At 47.2% G+C, this 19,288-nt stretch overlaps 1 pseudogene; it reads right to left on the bottom strand.

Moving 5' to 3' along the window:
* Positions 1 to 16,568: 16,568 nt before the first annotated feature.
* Positions 16,569 to 19,078, bottom strand: LOC136507320 (uncharacterized; annotated as a pseudogene).
* Between the last annotated feature and the right edge of the window lie 210 nt (positions 19,079 to 19,288).

Below are 19,288 nucleotides of genomic sequence, written 5' to 3'. Positions count from 1 at the left end.
ACCAGATTGTTCACGTTGCGCGTCAGCTCGGTCATAAGATTGCGTTGTTCAGTCATGAACGTTGCAAGCTCGCCCTTGGACACGCACTCATTGAAGTCCGTCGGAGTTCCTGCCATGGTTAGAAGATAGAAAAAGACAACACCAAAGTATTATCCCTATCAACTAAAAGGCAACAAGTGGTGGTGGTGAAAGTGGAATGCAAAATCACAAGTGGCTTACCACCGTCTTGTCTGTATTCTTACCAACGCCAAACAGGAGCAAAACCAAAGTGGCGAAGCAATCTGTTGTTGAGCGTGGGTAACAGTTGCAAGATGAACCTGTGCTGACAGAAGAATATGTGAAGCTATGGGTAGGCACACAATATGACAGCAAGGATTAGCAATTAACGAGTGCAGAGTAGCGATTGTTCAATCTGGATCCAAAGTACAAATCACAGTTGCTGGCTAAGACGTGTCAAGACGTAGCGCAACAAGGTGAAAACAAAGGACGATCGAAAGAACTCACAGAACAAGCAAATAGCCCGGATTTCTCCTTTTTCCTGAATTTTTCCCGGATTTTCCCAAAAGGCACTAGTAGGAAACAAACTTTTTTTTACTATTTTTTTTATACTTTTCTCTGAATAAGGATCACAAAAGAGGCAACCACAAAAATTGGCACCTACAACTGAGGTGGGATGTGGTCTACAGAAATTCAGCACGTTCTCTGAAAAGCGTGCAAAAACTTTGACAATTTTTTTTCTATATTTTCCTGAATTTTTTTGGCAATTCTGATGAAACCAAACAGGGCGAAGCCAAGTTTGGGTCGGGTCCAAATGGTGTCAAGAAGCTGCACAAAAAATTTCAGATTTTTCTGATAAACGAGCGAAAAGTTATGCCTGTTTTACCGAAGGTATGTCAAGGTATGTTTTCCGGGAGGCACAACATGGCGGCGGCAGTTAGGGCAAAGCGTCCCTAAACTCTAACACCGATCACAGCAGTAGGTATTCGCCTGATGATGTAAGGAGGGCTGCGATGCAGGCAAAATAAGAGCGGCTGGCAACCTATCTAGGGTTTGCGCGGCGGCGAGAAGTTACACAAGGCGGCTAGCGGGGCAAGTCGAGTAATGTGGTGGCTTCGACTTGTTGTTTGGGAACGGTGGATGGGATAGCGGCGGAAAACAAAATCACAGCAACGGGCGATTGAACTACGACCACGAACACAATCCTAACCCAGCAACAAGACTCGACCACGGACACAAACTCAACAACACGAATCTGAAACGAAATTGCAAAGGCACAAAGGGCGATAGGACAGCGGAAATTGAAATATTTTTGGGCTTTTTGTGGACTCTAGGTAATGAACAAATATGAATCTAAGGCAAACGAGATTATACCTCACGGTAAACCTGAAAGCTCTGATACCAATTGATGAGTACAGGCCCGATCTTCCGAGAGGTAGCCGGTAAGTTCGATTTGTGGAGATCTCGACGTTGGCGATCCGGCTTCAAATCAGACACGATTCGAACCCTGCAACCGTTACACCACCGCTCCGTTGGTTATCAACCAAGCACAACTTGATTGACCTCGCCAAGAAGGCTTTTCCTGCAAGCGAATCGAAGAGCACAAGCAAGAAGGTAAAACACGCAATCTGAAATTGCAAATATGAATGACGCGAATATCAATAGAGGGTTCAAGAACTCGGTTCCAAAGGACTAATCGACACAGTGGAGGAGATCAAGAACAGGGGCCCTGGATCACTGTAAAAGGATTTGTCACCACAGTTACAATGAACGATTCAGTTTCTCGAGGGAAAACTAAACTCTAAACAAAACCCAATTATGTAGCAGCGGCGGCGGCTGTGTTTATAGTCTAAGACTCGACCTAGGGTTGGGGACGGCCAGGGGTTGGGCGCCCACAACTTGGGCTTAAGGCCCGACACGATACATGGCCAAGTTGGCCCAAATAGGTGACGCAGCACCTTGCCGTGGTCACACAGAATGATCCACGGACCTTCTGGAGCTGGGACCAGATCCAAAACGACGGCATCGTCGTCCCCTTTCCAACGCATCCAAGAACGGCCCGTTTCGATGTCGTATGAGGAAGTTATGACCAAAACAGTAACGACGTGTCTGCTGAATCCGAGGACGACGTGGCAGCTGAGTTGGAAACGAATTGCAACTTGGGGAAGACCATGGCGTCGGTGTGTCCAGCGTGGCGATGTCCTCATCAGTTGCCCCCTGATTAGTTGAAGAATAAGAAGTTCTACAAGTTCCATAACGCTACTACTCATTCCACTAATGAATGTAGAATTTTCCAGCAGCATATACAGAAGGCTTATGCCCCCAGGGGTGGCCCAGCCCACAAGACAAAGCCTTATGGTGCATGACTCTGCTCAGCGCCTCCCGCAAGACACTGGGAAGATATCCTAAAGATACTACGAGATCTGTTAGGATACATATGATCCCAAGATTCCTGTAATCTGTTATTACTTTCTAGTTATCTCTCAGATCTAACCGACTTGTAACCCTGCCCCCCGGACTATATAAGGCGGGTAGGGACCCCCTCTAAACTCACGCAATATCATACGATAGCTAATACAATCCAACAGAATACAGGAGTAGGGTATTACATCATACTAACAGCCTAAACCTGTCTAACTCATGTGTCTCTATTGCCTTCTTTTTCTTGATTACATGCCTCTCTGCCAATCAATCTACCTTCATGGGATACCCCTCAGAGGACTGCTGACGATAATCTATGTACAATTGGCGCACCAGGTAGGGGTGTGTGTGTTGTTTCCTTGTTGAACAAGATGGCTTTTTCCACATGCTCTTCGTCCTTCTCGCAACCTGGCCAGATCTTCACGGTCAGATCTATTTCGTGGATCATCAACGCGGATGGAGTCAGAGAGCTCCTTGAGCCGATGCAGATATATTCTGCACTGATCACTCCCACACCTATGACTACAGATCTGATCTTAGAACCAACTCCAAGGTCGCCTTCATTGATGACTCGCCGCCCGCTTCCTCGCTACCAAAGGAGGCAGATCAACAATGATGATCTAATCGCATCTATCGATCGGGTTGGTTTGAAGCTCACCGATTGCCTCTCCATCGCTGAATTGGCTCTAGACACTCTCATTCAGTGCCGACCACCCTCCAATCCAGATCTATCGGAGGCTACCCAAGAAACTCCAGGGGTTATGACCCTACCTTTCAGGTTCATCAATGCCGCCGCCACTTACCAAGATGCCCTAAGGGGTAAATTCGCTGACCAGGTTGGAGATATCCATCCTCTTGCCGACCAGATCACCGACCAGCTCTCGTCGGCCATCAACATGCTGCACGTCGGCCAACGTCCCAGAGCATCCCTCCAAACCACCCCGGAGGAGTGTCTGGACTCCAAGTCCAAGGGCTCTATGGAGACCATCACCAAAACCACCACCGAACTACTTCTCCCTCCTTTCTGGGGTGGCGTGATCTTCAACGTCAGCGTCGATAGCCCCACTTGGAATGGTGAAACCGAGGAGGAATGTACCACTCGTGAGAATTGGAACATCAACCGTGTGTAGCGCCGAGCAAACGAGATTGCCCTTGCAAGGGCTAAGCAGTAGCTTGACTCGCAAGGAAGGCCACTCTAGCGCAACCTCGACGACAAGTTTGTCTGTGTCGACGGCCACAATGTCAACAAGACTCCAAGCGCCAATCTGGTAGTGGCTGCCAATGAGCTCGCCCAGCTCCCATAGACACCAAAGGTCACTAAGGTCGCCGTAATGCTTAAAATGGCACACTATCATGTTAATGAGATCCACTAGGAACAGAGACCTTCGTACTCCACAACTTCAATTCACCGATCAGCCACGACAAGAACCGATCGCCACCAAAGTCGCTTCAACGACCAGCACCGCGATGACAAGCAACCCCTCCAGGGTGGAGCTAGGGGCAACCACATCGAACATCACCACCAACACGACCAAGAGGTTGATCAGGACGTTCGAGTGGACCTCAACAATCTCTGAGATGCACGACAACATATCGACAAGCGCCGCTTCGGTCGCCATGAAGAAGAAGTACGCCGCTGCCAGGAGTACAAGCAAGAGTATGGAAACCTGGACTTAGCTCTCGAGCCAATCAACGCCGGCAACGCTGCAGACGATGGCACCGACAACTTGAAAGGGCCCCCAACATTCACGAGGGTGCACCGAACACTTTAGTGGCCCTATGGTTTTAAAATCACTAGGGTCGAGCCCTACAAGAGAAGGATGAATCCAACACAGTGGCTATAGGCTTATGCCACTGCTATCCATGTCGTTGGAGGAGACACCAGTGTCATGGTGAACTATCTTCCCATCATGCTTGTGCCAACCATCATGAACTAGTTCACAAGCCTTGCCCTAGACTCCATTGGATCCTAGGAAGAGCTTAAAAATGTCTTCACCGATAATTATATGGCTACGTGTACTCGGCCAGGCACCAAGCATGACCTCAACTGCATCAATCAGAAGCCATCCAAGCTCCTCCGTAGCTATATCTGATGCTTTTCTAAGATGAGGAATTCTATTCCCAACATCATAGAAGCTGAGGTCATAACTGCCTTCATCTGAGGACTCCATCACCGGGAGCTTCACTTCAAGTTCAACCGCAAGCCATCCATAGGAATTGGTGAGATGATCACGACTGCCAACCAATACACCGACGCTGAGGAAGTCGTTGTGCACTTCAACAAGGATGCGGGCACTCATCGCCCAACATGCCACTACAACAACCGTCCCGATGACCAATGCCACAATGACCGCCGCTACGATGACCGCAGTTACCATCATGACAGCAGCCATGATCGTCCAGAAGGACCCAAGTTTGGTCAAAATCACTGCCGCCGACCAGACCACATTATCGCTGCTGTCAATGAACCTTGTGCCAAGCACAACTACGATGAGCAGTACAAGAAGATCCTCAACGGCCTGTGCCCTCTCCACAAGAATGCCAGGCACAAGATGAAGGACTGCCTTGGTCTGGCTAAGGAGTTCCAAGACAAAAAGCTAGATGACGAGACCAACGATGGAGCCAGAGACCGCCGACCACCTAGGGGCAATAACAATGCCTTCTAGGATCACGACAAGGTGGTGGCCACCATCTTCGAGGGCCTTGCCTCCACCAAAAGCAGAAGAGAACAGAAGCTCGCCACCCGACGGGTGCTCGTCGTCACTACAGAAGACGCCGCTGCCAACCCTAGCTATCACCCATGGTTTGAGGTCCCCATCACCTTCAGCAGGGCTGACCAATGGGCAGACATCCCCTACATAGGGTGTTTCCCCCTTGTCATTGATGCAACCGTCTAGAAGGTGCTTTTCCAAAAATTGCTCATCGATGGTGGGAGTGCTCTAAATCTCCTCTTCGCTAGAGCCCTAAAGGAGTTGGGCCTCGGGATAACAGATCTCACACCCTCAGACTCCTCCTTCTGGGGTGTAGTACCTGGTAGGGCATCCAAACCACTTAGAGAGATCACCCTACTAGTACAATTCGGCACGGCAAGCAACTATCATGTTGAGCATAACAACTTCTACGTCGTCGACTTCAACACCGCCTACCACGCCATACTTGGTCGGCTAGCTCTAGCCAAGTTCATGGTTGTACCGCACTATGCTTATCTGGTGCTGAAGATGCCTTCGCCTGTAGGAGTCCTAGCCCTATGGGCCAACCTTTCCATCGCCTACGCCTGCAAGACAGAGAGTCTCACCCTTGCCAAAGCCACCGACCTCTCCATCCAGATGGCTAGTGTGGTCACTAACGCCAAGACAGAGTCTACCGACAACCTAGAGATCCTGTTGCTGGAGCCTCCTCGCGCCTCTATCAAGTCCAAGGAAACCAAGGAGGTCAGCCTCGGCCTCGATGACCCCTCCAAGACCATGAAGATTGAGTCCCACCTCGACCACAAATAGGAAAGCACACTCGTCTCCTTCCTATGTGCCAATGCCGATGTGTTTGCTTGGAAACCTATAGACATGCCGGGGGTACCATGGGAGAAGATTGAGCACTCCTTGAATGTCTCACCGACCGCCAAACCGATCAAGCAGAAACTCTGCCAATTCATGACTAGACAAGGAGGCTATTAGGGTAGAAATAAAATGGCTCCTAGCTACTGAATTCATAAAAGAAGTGTATCATCTTGAGTGGTTAGCAAACCCTATTCTCGTTCAAAAAAAGAATAAAGAATGGAGAATGTGTGTTGATTACACTGATCTTAACAAACACTGCCCTAAAACCCCTTTGGTCTACCTTGTATAGATGAGGTTGTAGACTCCACTGTCGGCTGCAAACTACTCTCCTTCCTCGATTATTACTCTGGATATCACTAGATCTCCCACAAGGAAGAAGACCAGATCAAGACATCATTCATCACACCTTTTGGTGCATACTGCTACACCACCATGTCCTTCAGACTTAAGAATGCTAGGGCGACCTATCAAAGGGCCATCTAGATGTGCCTCAATCAATAGATTGACCGCAACGGCGAAGCTTACATCAACGATGTGGTCGTCAAGTCTAAGACCGCCGACAATCTTATCATCGACCTTAAGAAATGTTCACCAACTTGAAAAGGTACCGATGGAAGCTGAACCCTTCAAAGTGCATCTTTGGAGTTCCATCTGGTATACTCCTGAACAACATTGTTAGCGCACGAGGCATTGAGCCCAACCCTGACAAGGTCTTTGCCATCACCAACATGAAACGGCCAACATGCGTCAAGGATATACAGAAGCTTATAGGCTACATGGCTGCTTTAAGCCGCTTCATATCACACCTCGGCAAAAAGGAACTACCTTTCTTCAAATTCCTCAAGGCCTCCAAGCGATTTTCCTAGTCGGAGGAGGCAGACACAGCTTTTGAGCAGCTCAAGTTGTTCCTAACAAGGCCCCCGATCATGACGGTGCCATGGCTAGACAAAACTCTCCTGATCTACATCGCCGCTACTTCTTGCATCGTCAGCACAGCCATTGTGGTCGAACGCGAGGAGGCCGGGCATGCCTATAAGGTGCAATGTCTGGTATACTTCATCAACAAGGTTCTTAATGAGCCTAAGACACGTTATCCTTAGGTCCAAAAGCTGCTATACGCCATCCTAATTACGTCGCGCGAGCTCTGCCACTACTTCGAGTACTATAAGATCGTCGTGGTCACCGAGTTCCCTCTAGGGGACATTCTCCACAACAAAGAGGCCAATGGTCGCATCATCAAGTGGGTGGTTGAGCTCAGCACTTACTCCATTGAATTCAGAAGTAGGCCTACCATCAAGTCTTAGGCGCTCACTGACTTCGTCGCTGGGTGGACCGAGATCCAAGAGCCCATCGCTGCCACTTGCCCTGAGCATTGGGTGATGTACTTCGACAGCGCCGTTAACATCAATGGTGCTGGTGCGGACATCCTATTTATCATGCTGACCAAGGATAAGCTCTAATACGTTCTCCGAATACACTTTCCGGCCTCCAACAACACCGCCGAATATGAAGCATGTCTTCATGGACTCCGTATAGCCGTTGAGCTCGGAGTTAAATGCATCATGGTATATGGGGACTCTGTGCTGGTCATCAACTAGCTCAACAAAGACTGGCCCTATTCTAGTGAGAAGATGAATGCATACTGCGCCAAAATTAGGAAGCTTGAAGGGAAGTTCTACGGTATCGAGTATCACCACGTGGTACGAGATCAAAATCAGCTCGTCGACCTCCTATCCAAGTTAGGCTCCTCTCGCGCCGCGATTCCACTAGGGGTCTTCATTCAAGATCTTTTGGCGCCATCCATTAAGGAAGATAAGGAAGTTCAGGAAATTCCCCCCGCTGAGCAGTTGGTACTTACAGTACCCTCACCGGCCACCGATTGGAGGGAATAGTTCATCAAGTACCTCACCAAGGCCGAAGTACCCGTCGACAAGACTAAAACTGAACGCTTAATTTGTCGAAGCAAGCATTATGTGCTGGTGGATGGCAACTTGATGAGGAAAAGTGCCAAGGAAGGGATACTACAGAAATACATTGCCCAAGAAGAGGGAGTGAAGCTACTTCTCGAAATTCACTCTGGTTCCTGCGGCAACCACACAGCCTTGAGAAACTTGGTCGATAAAGCTTTCTGAGTTGGGTTTTACTGGCCCACGGCCATCTCCGATGTAGAAGACCTCATCCGATGTTGTGAAGGATGCCAATTTTTCACCAAGCAGATACACATGCCGGCACAAGAGCTGCAGACCATCCTAGCTTCCTAGACCTTCACATGCTAGGGACTGGATATGATTGGGCCTTTCAAGCCAGCGCCAGGTGGTTTCTGATACATATATGTCGCCATCAACAAGTTCTCCAAGTGGATCAAGTATAAACCGCTCGTCTCGGCTACTGTAAAGAAAACAGTTGAGCTCTTCGAAGATATCATCCATAGATTTGGTCTCCCAAATAGCATCATCACTGACCTCAGAACTACATTTACTGGCCATCACTTTTGGGACTTCTACGAAGACCACTGCATCTCCGTCAAATACGTCTCCATTGCCCATCCTAGAGCCAACGGCTAGGTCGAACGGGTGAATGGCATGATCCTTGATGCCCTCAAAAAGAGGCTATATCAGAAAGAAGAAACGCATCCAGGCAGATGGCTCAAGGAGCTACCAGCTGTGGTTTGGGGACTGTGCACTCAAGCTAGTCACAGCACCGGTGTGTCTCTAGATTTCTTAGTTTATGGCTCAGAAGCCATACTACTAGTAGATATTGCTTTCCGAGCACCTAGGGTGGAAAATTATGATGAAGAGCAAGCCGCAGCTGTTCGGACAGAGGATGTCGACAAGGCCAAGGAAGAACGCCTAATCACCTATGTTCGTACAACCAAATATCTAGGAGGCTTGCGGAGGTACTACAACTACAACATTAAAGGTCATTCATTTGCTATTGATGACCTCATTCTTCGTAGAAAACAAAAAACCAAAGGAATGCACAAGCTCTCCTCCCCATGGGAAGGGCCTTACGTCGTGAAAGAGGTTACTTGACCAGGGTCTTATCGCCTATGTGATTTAGATGGAGTCGATGTCCCCAACTCATGGCATATCGAGCACCTTATATGTTTCTATCCTTGAAACGCTCCAGATATGTATTCTCTACTTTATGATGAATAAAGCTTTGGCCGCCATAATTTGTCTCCATTATTTCTCCACTATGGTTTAATCTGCACTTATGGTCGCCGAGCTCTAAGCTACTCCATAATGAACTCCAATACGAAATTGCCATAACTATGCCGAACACGTTTCTTTGAATCTCCAACGTTTTCGTCGAACATGTTTCAACAAATCACCGAACATGTTTCTCCAAATCTCCAACATTTTTGCCGAACATGTTTCTCCAAATCGCCGAACATGTTTCTCTGAATCTCCAACATTTTCACGGAACATGTTTCTCCAAATTGCCGAACACATTTCTCCGAATCTCCAACATCTTCGCCGAACATGTTTCTCCAAATCGCCGAACACATTTCTCCGAATCACCAATGTCTTCACCGAACATGTTTCTCCAAGTCGCCGAACATGTTTCTCTGAATCTCCAACGTATTTCGCTGAACAGGTTTCTCCAAATCGTCGACCACGTTTTCTCCATATCTCTAAAATGTTTCGCTGACCACCGAGCAGCACATGTTCTGTTCTATTCTCTATGGAGAAGACCAAGTCTCCGATCTCTCCCTACATGTGCTATGGGCTCCGCACTCTGCGTTATGGGTGGTCGACTGTGGTTCCTTGGTCATGCCTATTCTTCCTACACGTGCACGGGCTCCGCGCTCGATGTTATGGACTATGGGCTAGCCAAGGCCGAGAGCTCAGTAAAGAACTAACTGCTCGGATGCCACTTATACTATGTTTATCTCCAAGTTATTTCACCAACCACCGAGCAGCACAAGTTCTGCTCTGCGCTCTATGGAGAAGACCCAATCTCCAATCTCTCCCTACACGTGCTACGGGCTCCATGCTCTGCGTTATGGGTGATCGGCTGTGGTTCTTTGGTGACGCCTATTCCTCCTACATGTGCACAGGCTCCGCGCTCGGCGTTATGGACTATGGGCTAGCTGAGGCCAAAGAGCTCAATAACAAACTAATTGCTCGGATGCTACTTATACTACATATAATTGCGTTAGGATTATTACTACAACGATTCCTCACCACAAATACCAGCAAACTGCATAAACTTGCACTTTATAACATTTATACAAATACATAAATGTTTTCTATGCTCTCACGTGCTCTAACTACCCTCTCCAGATGTTATAGATATTTTTCTCCGAGCAGATCATCGAGCTACGCCATCGCCTTCTATTTTGCCAAACAGGTTGATATCACCAGCTAGCTTCTTCGCCACGTCCTTCACCTCATCCTCCAGCTACTGGTGCTCTGCCTCGCCCATCCCTTTGGTAAATCTAGCCCCTATTGCCTAAAGGTCAATAGACTGATAGTGGGACCGAACCACCGCAAGGGCATGGGTAATGGCAGTAACAACAGTGTCGCGGTTGAAGCTCTCCCATGCTGCCCTGCATCTCTAGATGATAGTGTCTGAACACGGTGGCCTACCATCGAGCTAAGGAGCCACCTCTAGGTCGACGCAGTTGAGCATCGGTTTAACTCTGGCAACTATGGCATCAAACTTCTCCCGTTGGGTCCTAGTGAAACGACCTGACTTCCATGAAGGGAAATCCACAGAGTCAAAATGTAATAAGACCGTTGTAGATCATATTACCCAAATTCTAGTCGAATATCACATCCATACAACATAATTTCAGAGTACAAATAGTGCGGAATTACATAAATTATTACATCGCTGCATTGGTGGAATCAAAAGTAGCATTCATTCAGAACAGCTTGAAGATAAGATCGCCAAACTCGAGCGTAGGAATGAACCCCTCAACCATCAAACTCCTTGGAGCTATACTCCTCAGCAGAACCTATATACCAAAATTTATCAGTACGATTTGTACTGGCCACTCCCACCCTATGAGCATTGCTTTGTGGAAATTGGATGCAAGTGAGATATAATCAAAAGGAACCTATAAGGCTAGGGTTTCCTATGTTTTGGCATATTAAGTATATAATAATAGTTGGTCAAGTTTTAACACCATTCCCACACCCATTCCACCCTATTTCCATCCAGAGCCAGGTTTCAATCCTGGGATCAATACACCACCATCTCCACACCATCACCATACCATCACCCAGTCGACAGGCCAACTCCCTCTCGGCACTATCTCAAGGCCCGTAGCCCCTGGCTACAACCGACACTCTCTTACGGGGGAAGAAGAGAAGGACTCATCTCACTATCTAGTTTAAGCAAAACCCAGGAAAGGTCCATAGCTGACAAGTCGGCACATGTATCGATCGATCAACCATACACTCTGTAGAGGTTTTACATAACCACAAGATCTGCCTTCTTCGCTGACCATCATCAACTAGGCTGATTTCAGCCGCTTGCTAGCCTAGGATAATGCCACTCTACCATTCAGCCCTGGTACACCCCAAGTCTAGTCTGGGGTGGCTGAAATTGTGAATCATGAGCCGGGTCCACAAGGTCTCCATGAAGTCTCAGAAGGGTGTGGGGGAAATCCTCCGTGCCCCGTACCTCCTTACACTATCTGCTATCAACCTAGCAGTAGTGGCAATATCCTATCAAGTAGTCCGGTTGTCCCGCACCATATAGGGCGAGTGGTACATAAGGCTTCCTGGTGAATCTGAGTACTAGTAAGTCCTTAGGGATGACCAAGCCAGAATGTCTCCATCAGGGTTTCCATTTACCGTGCCACCATAGCACCTCCATCCCGGGCTCCTCCCATCACAGGTTCACACCTAGGACCACCTCATATACCATTTACCCACCATAGGTATCCATTCCAGGGGTGCCCAGGTAGCACCCCATGGCAAGACTTGCCCCAGGCTCGTCGTATACTCCAACTTGGTCGACACAACCCTTACCCTCCATGCACCCAAGTCACACATGCAGCACTCTCCCCATAGTCCAGATAACACCAGTTTCCACCATGCATCAATGTAGTACAAGCGCAGCAGAAGTATAAGCAATGAAATATAGCAACATGCGTGTGTCTAGCCTAATAGCAAGGTAAGCAGGGGTAAGGTTGTGTCAAGGTAAAGGCCATCAAGTAAGCATGCTACCATGCAAGTCCTATCATAATGTGAATATAACAATAAAGTAAGCAATAACAGTTCTATATGAGCCATGCGTAATAGGTGCTACGAGATTGGGTGGGATGTGGCACCTTTAGTGTAGTCATCTCCGTACTCCTAACGGTACTCATGATCCTCGTCCATCTAGTTCTCCTCTGAGTCTGCATACGTTCGAATTATAGTTGCATTAGCGACGTCTATAGAATAGCACAAAGAAGCAATAAAAATTCAAAAGAGCCAAATGCACTCAAACATGGGTTCATTCCGTAAAGCTCGATTTTAGATGAATTGTGGTCCTGGTTTCGCATTTTTCTGAGTTCGTATGAATTAGTTATGAATTTCTGAAGTTTTAATCATTTCTGAAAATGGGAAAAGGCTGAATTAATATCGTGCTAACACGTGTCACGCTGTGACTGGTCCACGTGGCATGCTGATGCAGCATGACGTCATCATGTCAATTCTGAGCTGATAGGTGGGGTCCTACTGACGTCAGCATGACGTTAGCAACGTCATCAGTTTCGATAGGTGGGGCCAGGGCTCTTGGGTCGCTGACATGTGGGTTCGGTCAAAGTCAATGTCAAGTCAATAGGTGAGTCAACGATCAACAGGTCATAGTCACTAACATGTGGGGCCAGAGCTACTGACGTCAGCAGCTGACGTCATCATGATGTCACCTCGGCTGTGTTGTTATTGATAGGTGGGACCTGCGTGACGTTGTCATGACGTCAGCATGACGTCACTTACTGACATGTGGGTCCAGAGTCTCTGTGTCACTGACATGTGGGTCTAGTCAATCGGTCAATGTTGACCGGTCAACGGTCAACACAGACTGGGTCCAAACTAGGCTGGTTGGGCCTGGATACGGGCTGGGCTTTGGCCCACCACGTGGCATGTTGTGGCGCTGCCACGTCGTAGCCAAGGGCCTCCACTGGGCTTTGGTCCACAGGTCGGCCCACACCACGTGGCTCACAGTGGACTGGTGTTCACGGTGCATGGATCGTAGGCTGGGTCTTTGGTGGATCAAGTCTATCCTTGTTCCCTCTAGCCTGGTCCATGTGCACCGAGTGTAGGTGTGTGCGACCGGTGAGGGGAATCCTCTGCTTCCTTCCTTGGTGTGTTCCGGCCAGTGGTGTGCTCACCAGCGAGCTCCCACAGCGGCGCAGGCGTCTAATTGAGGTGGGTAAAAGCTTCACCAGGCCTCAGCGTGTATGGTGGTGGGGTCAAGGTGGTGGCCAGGGCTTCATGGGGCTTCGGCCATGGTGGTCGGTGGCTCGGTCATGGCGGTGCTCGTCAGCGGGGCATCTAGGGGTAGTTCTAGGGGTCCTAGTGCCCCATTCTCTTTTAGACGGTTAGCGGGAGATAGGATATAGCATCGACAATGACCATAGGGCATGGTGGAGTCTACTCACGGAGGTGGTGCACGGTAGAGCTCTACTCGATGTTCGGTGCTCATGGCCAAGGCGCTGTGGCTGGCTAACGGGGTCTCGGTCTAAGCGGCTATCCTCCTATCATCACGGTGGTGCTCTATGGCTGCGTCCTAGTCCAGCGAGGCAGCCGGGTGTGCATGGGGTGGCCGTGCCATTACAGCAGCGTCGTGAGCGTGGCGAGCGTGTGCACTGCTACGGCGTCCATGGACTAGGAGGAGGTCTCAGCAAAGGACTCACCGAGTGGTGCTGGTGGCATTCGGTGGTGGTGCGGTGGCGAGGCACGTCGTCGGGGTAGGCGCTTAGGGCGGCACCTGGGCTCTGGTGATCGACGTCTCCGAGCTCTCTACTCACCTCCCCTCTTCCGAATTTCCTTCTCGGCCCTCTTCTCTCAGAGTGGTGTAGGCAGTTGGGCCACCGAGCGGCGGCGTCATGGGCTGAGGAATCCCTAAGGTGCTCTGGGTGTCGCTTTATAGCCCCGAGGTCCAAGCTTCACCCATGGTGGACGGGGCGAACGGCTGGCGATGCATCGATTGCATCGGATGGCATCACAGGCGCGGGTGCTTAGCGCAAAGGTTGCGTGGGCACGGCACCAAGGGGATAGGGCCAGGTGATTCGTGTGACCCCGGGCCGATGCCTATTGTTTTGGTCAGGACTTGGTTGGAGGAGGTGCCGGCATGAGGAGGAAGAAGACACTGTGCCGGGAGTGGCTGACGCGTGGGGTCCGGGTGGCAGCGGTAGCTGGTGGGGCAGACGGGCGCGCGGGCGTGAGCGCGTGCTGGGCTGGCTTGCTAGGCTGGTCGCTCGGTTGTGCAAGTTGGGCCGGCCTATGCGTGAAGCAGGGCTGGCTTGCGGGCCGAGCAGGTCGAGCCGGCTACGAGGCCTTCTTCTTTTCTTTTCTTTTTCTGTTTTATTTTTCTTCTTCTTTGTTTTTATTCAAATTTGATTTGGAATTTGAATTCAAAACTGGTGTACCTCATCCATTGGATTATTAGATGTGAGGTCCACAACACTCTTATACATATTAGGAACTTTATTTAGCTATTTTGTATAACAAAAATAGGTGTAGTTTTGTTATACAAAAATAGAACTAGTTTTCTCTTTAAGCATTTATTCTTTGGTTTGATTTATAATTACTTTATGGTTTATTACTTTAAAAGAGTTGTTAAGCATTACATAAAGCAAATGGAAATCCAAATCACCATTTGAATTAACAATGTATGCTACATTTTATTTGTTAGGATTTAAATAAACATAATTAACAAATGACATGCCATGCTCATGAAATTGTCTAGTTGGGTTACATCTAATGCCACACCTAGGGTTGGCTCCTACAGATGTCACTCAACATTGCATAGGGTAACAACAAAATTTTGTAGTTGTGATTTTTGGTGTGTGGATTTTTGGGTTGTTACACCTAGCCTCTGACATCAGCACATCAAACTGTGCCTTGACCCTCCGACTATAGTCTGCAAGCATTACAAGGTTCCATCAAGCAAAGAAACTACTTCAGCAGTAACTCTGACTAGGAAGTACTCACCATTCAGCTCCTTAACCAGTTTGTCTACTCGCCCTATCTCCTTCGTCTTCTCCTCTTAGAGTTGTTCGATGGCTTGGCACAGCTGGCCGAGCTCTGCGTCTTGCTCTACAAGCACAACAGTCAGCACCAAAGATATAGCTATTCAATAATACAAAGCACATTCACTGATATATCGTACCTGCTTTTAGCTTGGATACGCTCCTGAGCTGCTCGGATTTCTGCTCCAGTTGCATGGAAGCACTTGCTAGCTCCTCGGACTTGCCCCGTAGCTGCTTGGACACAGCCACTAGCTGCTCAGATAGGACACCCTTCTGGTACTCCAGGTCCTACGCGTTGGACTTAACAAGGTCTCACTCGTGCTGGGCCCTCTGGATGTTTTTCTCCATAAGGTTCACCGCCTCTTTGAGTTTTCCATTCTCCTCGGTGAGGGGCTCCATCCTTTTGATCAGCTGGTGGTGCTGCTGGGTAGTCTGAGTTATTCCCTACAAGCGCACAAAGACAATGATGAACAACGATCTCTAACATCAAAGATGAGGATTCGAGATGCAATACTGACCTTGATTTGTTTCATCACTCCGGCAAGGGTGGACTTCAGTCTCCTCATCTCCCTGGTGGTGTCCTCCTCCTCAACAACTACCACCTTGTCGCCATGCTTGTGGAGGATTCAGATAGATTGGGGTCAAGGTTCTTCATGCTCGATCTCCTCCACCTCGTCCTCCTATGCCACAGCTTGAGGCACCACCTGGGGGCTCGGTGGCCGGATAGCGCGTCCGACCACGCCCTCCGATGCCCTAGGGAGCGTCGTCTGCTCCTCCGGCACCGTAGGCTTCTCCGCTCTACATTCTGGCGTGACGCCGATAACTCCAGCCTCTGCTCCTGAGGACCCTGGCGGTTCCCGCCGTTGCCTCGGGTGCTGTCACCGACCCGTCCACTGTTGACGCTAATCGTTCGTCACTACCAAGTCCAGCAGAAGGGGCGGTTGACTCCTCCAAAGGCTGCCGAGCACCTGAGGACTCTAGGATGGGGTCCACCGGCATTCCTCCACCTCGGGGCTAGGTTTTGGCTGCTCGTCATCCACCCTGAGGCCAGCCTTCGGCTGCTTGACAGTCTTAACGGGTGGGGCCAGATCCTCCGTATGCCTTGCTTTGCATCAGATCAGTTCATCAATCGCCAAAACAGGATAAGGAAATGACAACCAAAGTAACTCCAAGCAGTGGCGGACCTAGGATTTAAAACCAGAGTAGTCCTAGTCAAAAAATTTCTTGTGCAACACGACAAAATTCAAAGAAAAAGTTCAGTAAAATAGCTATAAATTAACCAAATTGAGATAATACAATTGAAAGGTTCAAAACTTATATAAATAGATCCGAAACTTGCACAAATAGATTATACATAAGATAAGGTCTTACATAAATAAGAGATTACAATACAAGTTCTAGTTCAAGGCTTTTGCTTTGCGCTTTCTCATTGCCATGAAAGCATGAACTATGTCATCCTCGCTTACAGTGGAGAATATATCACACTCAATAAAGGTAACCAAACAATCATTCAATAACCTGTCACTCATACTATTTCTCACCTTATTCTTCACTAAACACAATGCAGAGAATACTCTTTCAACACTTGTTGTCGCCACTGGTAAGAACAATGCCAATTTAAGGACTAAGTATACCAATCCATAAAATTCATGTTTCTTAGTGTCAACAAGCTTGTTAGAGAGCTCAATGAGGTTGTTCAGTCCTTCAAATCTATCATCCATTCTTACATCTTCAATATATGTGCCAAGTTGAATTTCAAGTGTCCTCAAAGCAAAACTTGAAAAATCTTTGGGATAAAAAGTTGCAAGCTTAAGGATTTTCTTAGCATCAAATGAGACAAATGAATTGGAGGGATTCAATGCTGACATACAAATAAGCAACTCCCTACTAACCTCATCAAACCGATTCTCAAGCTCTTGATGAATTCTATCAATAATACCAATATACACTTCTCTTCTATAGTGATCATCAATTGTTTGTACAGGATAAAAGCGATGGGATCTTCCATGAGGCTCATATTTGCTATCCATTGCAGGAACATCAATAGAATATTTGATGCAAATTGATTTAACCTTTTCTAAGAAATCTTCCCACCCATCAGACCTTAATTGTTGGAACCTTCTCTTTGCCACACTAACAAGTGTCATTGCATTAACAATATCTTGGTCTCTCTTTTGCAAAGATTGAGACAACTCGTTTGTGTACCCAAGAATCACAAGCATCAAGTGGGCATTGAAAACAAACTCAAATGACTCTAAAGTCAAAACCATAGCATGTATGTTTGGCCAATCATCTCTTTGTGTGGGATCCTTTCCAAGAGTTATGAGTACTTCTCGAATGGTAGAATACATGTCAATGATATGCAAAACAGTTCTATAATGAGAACCCCACCTAGTATCACCAGGCCTAGCCAATCCCATCTCTTGATTTTACCCACTTCCACTTTCTATTTCACCCAACTCAAGTGCTTTCTTCAATTTTTGTGCTCTAACATCTCGAAGCATATCATGGCATTTGCAAGAAACTCCAACAATATTCAGCAAGCGTGAAACTTGAGCAAAAAAGTACTAGCCCCAATATCTCCCTTGGCAACAGCAACAAGCACTAATTGGAGTTGATGTGCAAAACAATGCACATAATAAGTAGAAGGGGACTCTTTCATTATCAGTGTTTTTAGCCCCTTAACCTCTCCTTTCATGTTACTAGCCCCATCATATCCTTGCCCACAACAAGAACTAAGACTCAAGTGATGACTAGTGAGTAAAGATTGAATAGTTGTTTTAAGTTCCAAAGAAGTGGTGCTAGGAACATGAACTACTCCAAGGAACCTTTCACAAACACTTCCATGTTTATCAACATAACGCAAACAAACAGCCAATTGTTCTTTATGTGATATATCACTACATTCATCAGCTAGAATTGCATAGTAGTCATCCCCAAGTTCTTCAAGTATGTATCTAGTGGTTTCCTCAGAGCAACATCTAATAATTTGCTTTTGTATGCGAGGGGAGGTCAAAATGCAATTACCTAGGGCATTTTTCAGAACCACTTTGTGCACCTCTTCATTATTTCCTGCAAGCCAATTCAAGAGTTCAAGGAAGTTCCCTCTGTTGTTAGATTCTTCAGTTTCATCATGCCCACGACAAGCCAATCCTTGATGCAGAAGGAATCTCAAACATCTGAGTGAATAAGTCAAGCCTTGTAATCAACTCAATCCTTTTTTGACACCTTCTCAATGACAGTATCAATTTTTGTACCCTTTTTTTACAAATAAGCTGTATTTCTCTTGAGCAAACTTGTGTAAAGTTGAAGACTCATGTTTGTCAAGTGATATAGTTCCCATATTCCAATTATGCCAACCATCCGTAATAAATTTTCCACTTTCCTTACCAAACAAATAACAATAGAAGCAATATGCTGCATCCTTCTCTACGCTATATTCAATCCAATGGTACTTATGAAACCAAACAAAATTAAAGCGGCGATCTTTACCATAGATTTTTCTGGATGGATAATTATAGGCATAAAGATGACAGGGGCCTTTTAAAATGTACCTTCTTCTGATAGAATCTTGTTCATTCACATCAAAGGTTGAAATAGGACTCCTTAGTCCCGGGTCATGCTCAAGGGAATCAACACCAGCAGCCAGAGGCGGTTCTTCTTTCTCTTCTTCTTCAACTTCATCTGACCCATTATCTCTAGTAGGATCTGTGTCTGTGTCTGTTACTCTAGGTGTTTCTGTCCCTTCATCCACAACTACGATAGCACTTTCATCACTCATAATTAGAGGATCTTCTACAACAGGAATAGACTGCTCTTCATCAACAGCTGGAATTGGTGGAGCACAAGTTGCAACTTTTTTTGCCTCATGCTTCTGAAAAAGAAATGCTATATTTGATTTCTTCATGCCTCAACTTCCTGAAAAATTACAACAATTTCCATTCAATTCTAGGCTCACAGATGATAGATCTACAATCCCTATGCCTTCTGAAAAATGACAAGAAATTTTAGACTCACAGATAATAGATCCACAATTGACAATTTCTAAGCCTTTACAGTCTAATTTCTAATCTCCAATTTCCAAACCCCAAAGCTTATAAGTTATAACTACATAAAA

This window comes from Miscanthus floridulus, chromosome 15 (genome assembly GCF_019320115.1).
Source record: "Miscanthus floridulus cultivar M001 chromosome 15, ASM1932011v1, whole genome shotgun sequence".
Taxonomy (NCBI): domain Eukaryota; kingdom Viridiplantae; phylum Streptophyta; class Magnoliopsida; order Poales; family Poaceae; genus Miscanthus; species Miscanthus floridulus.
This window is presented reverse-complemented; position numbering and strand designations above follow the sequence as displayed.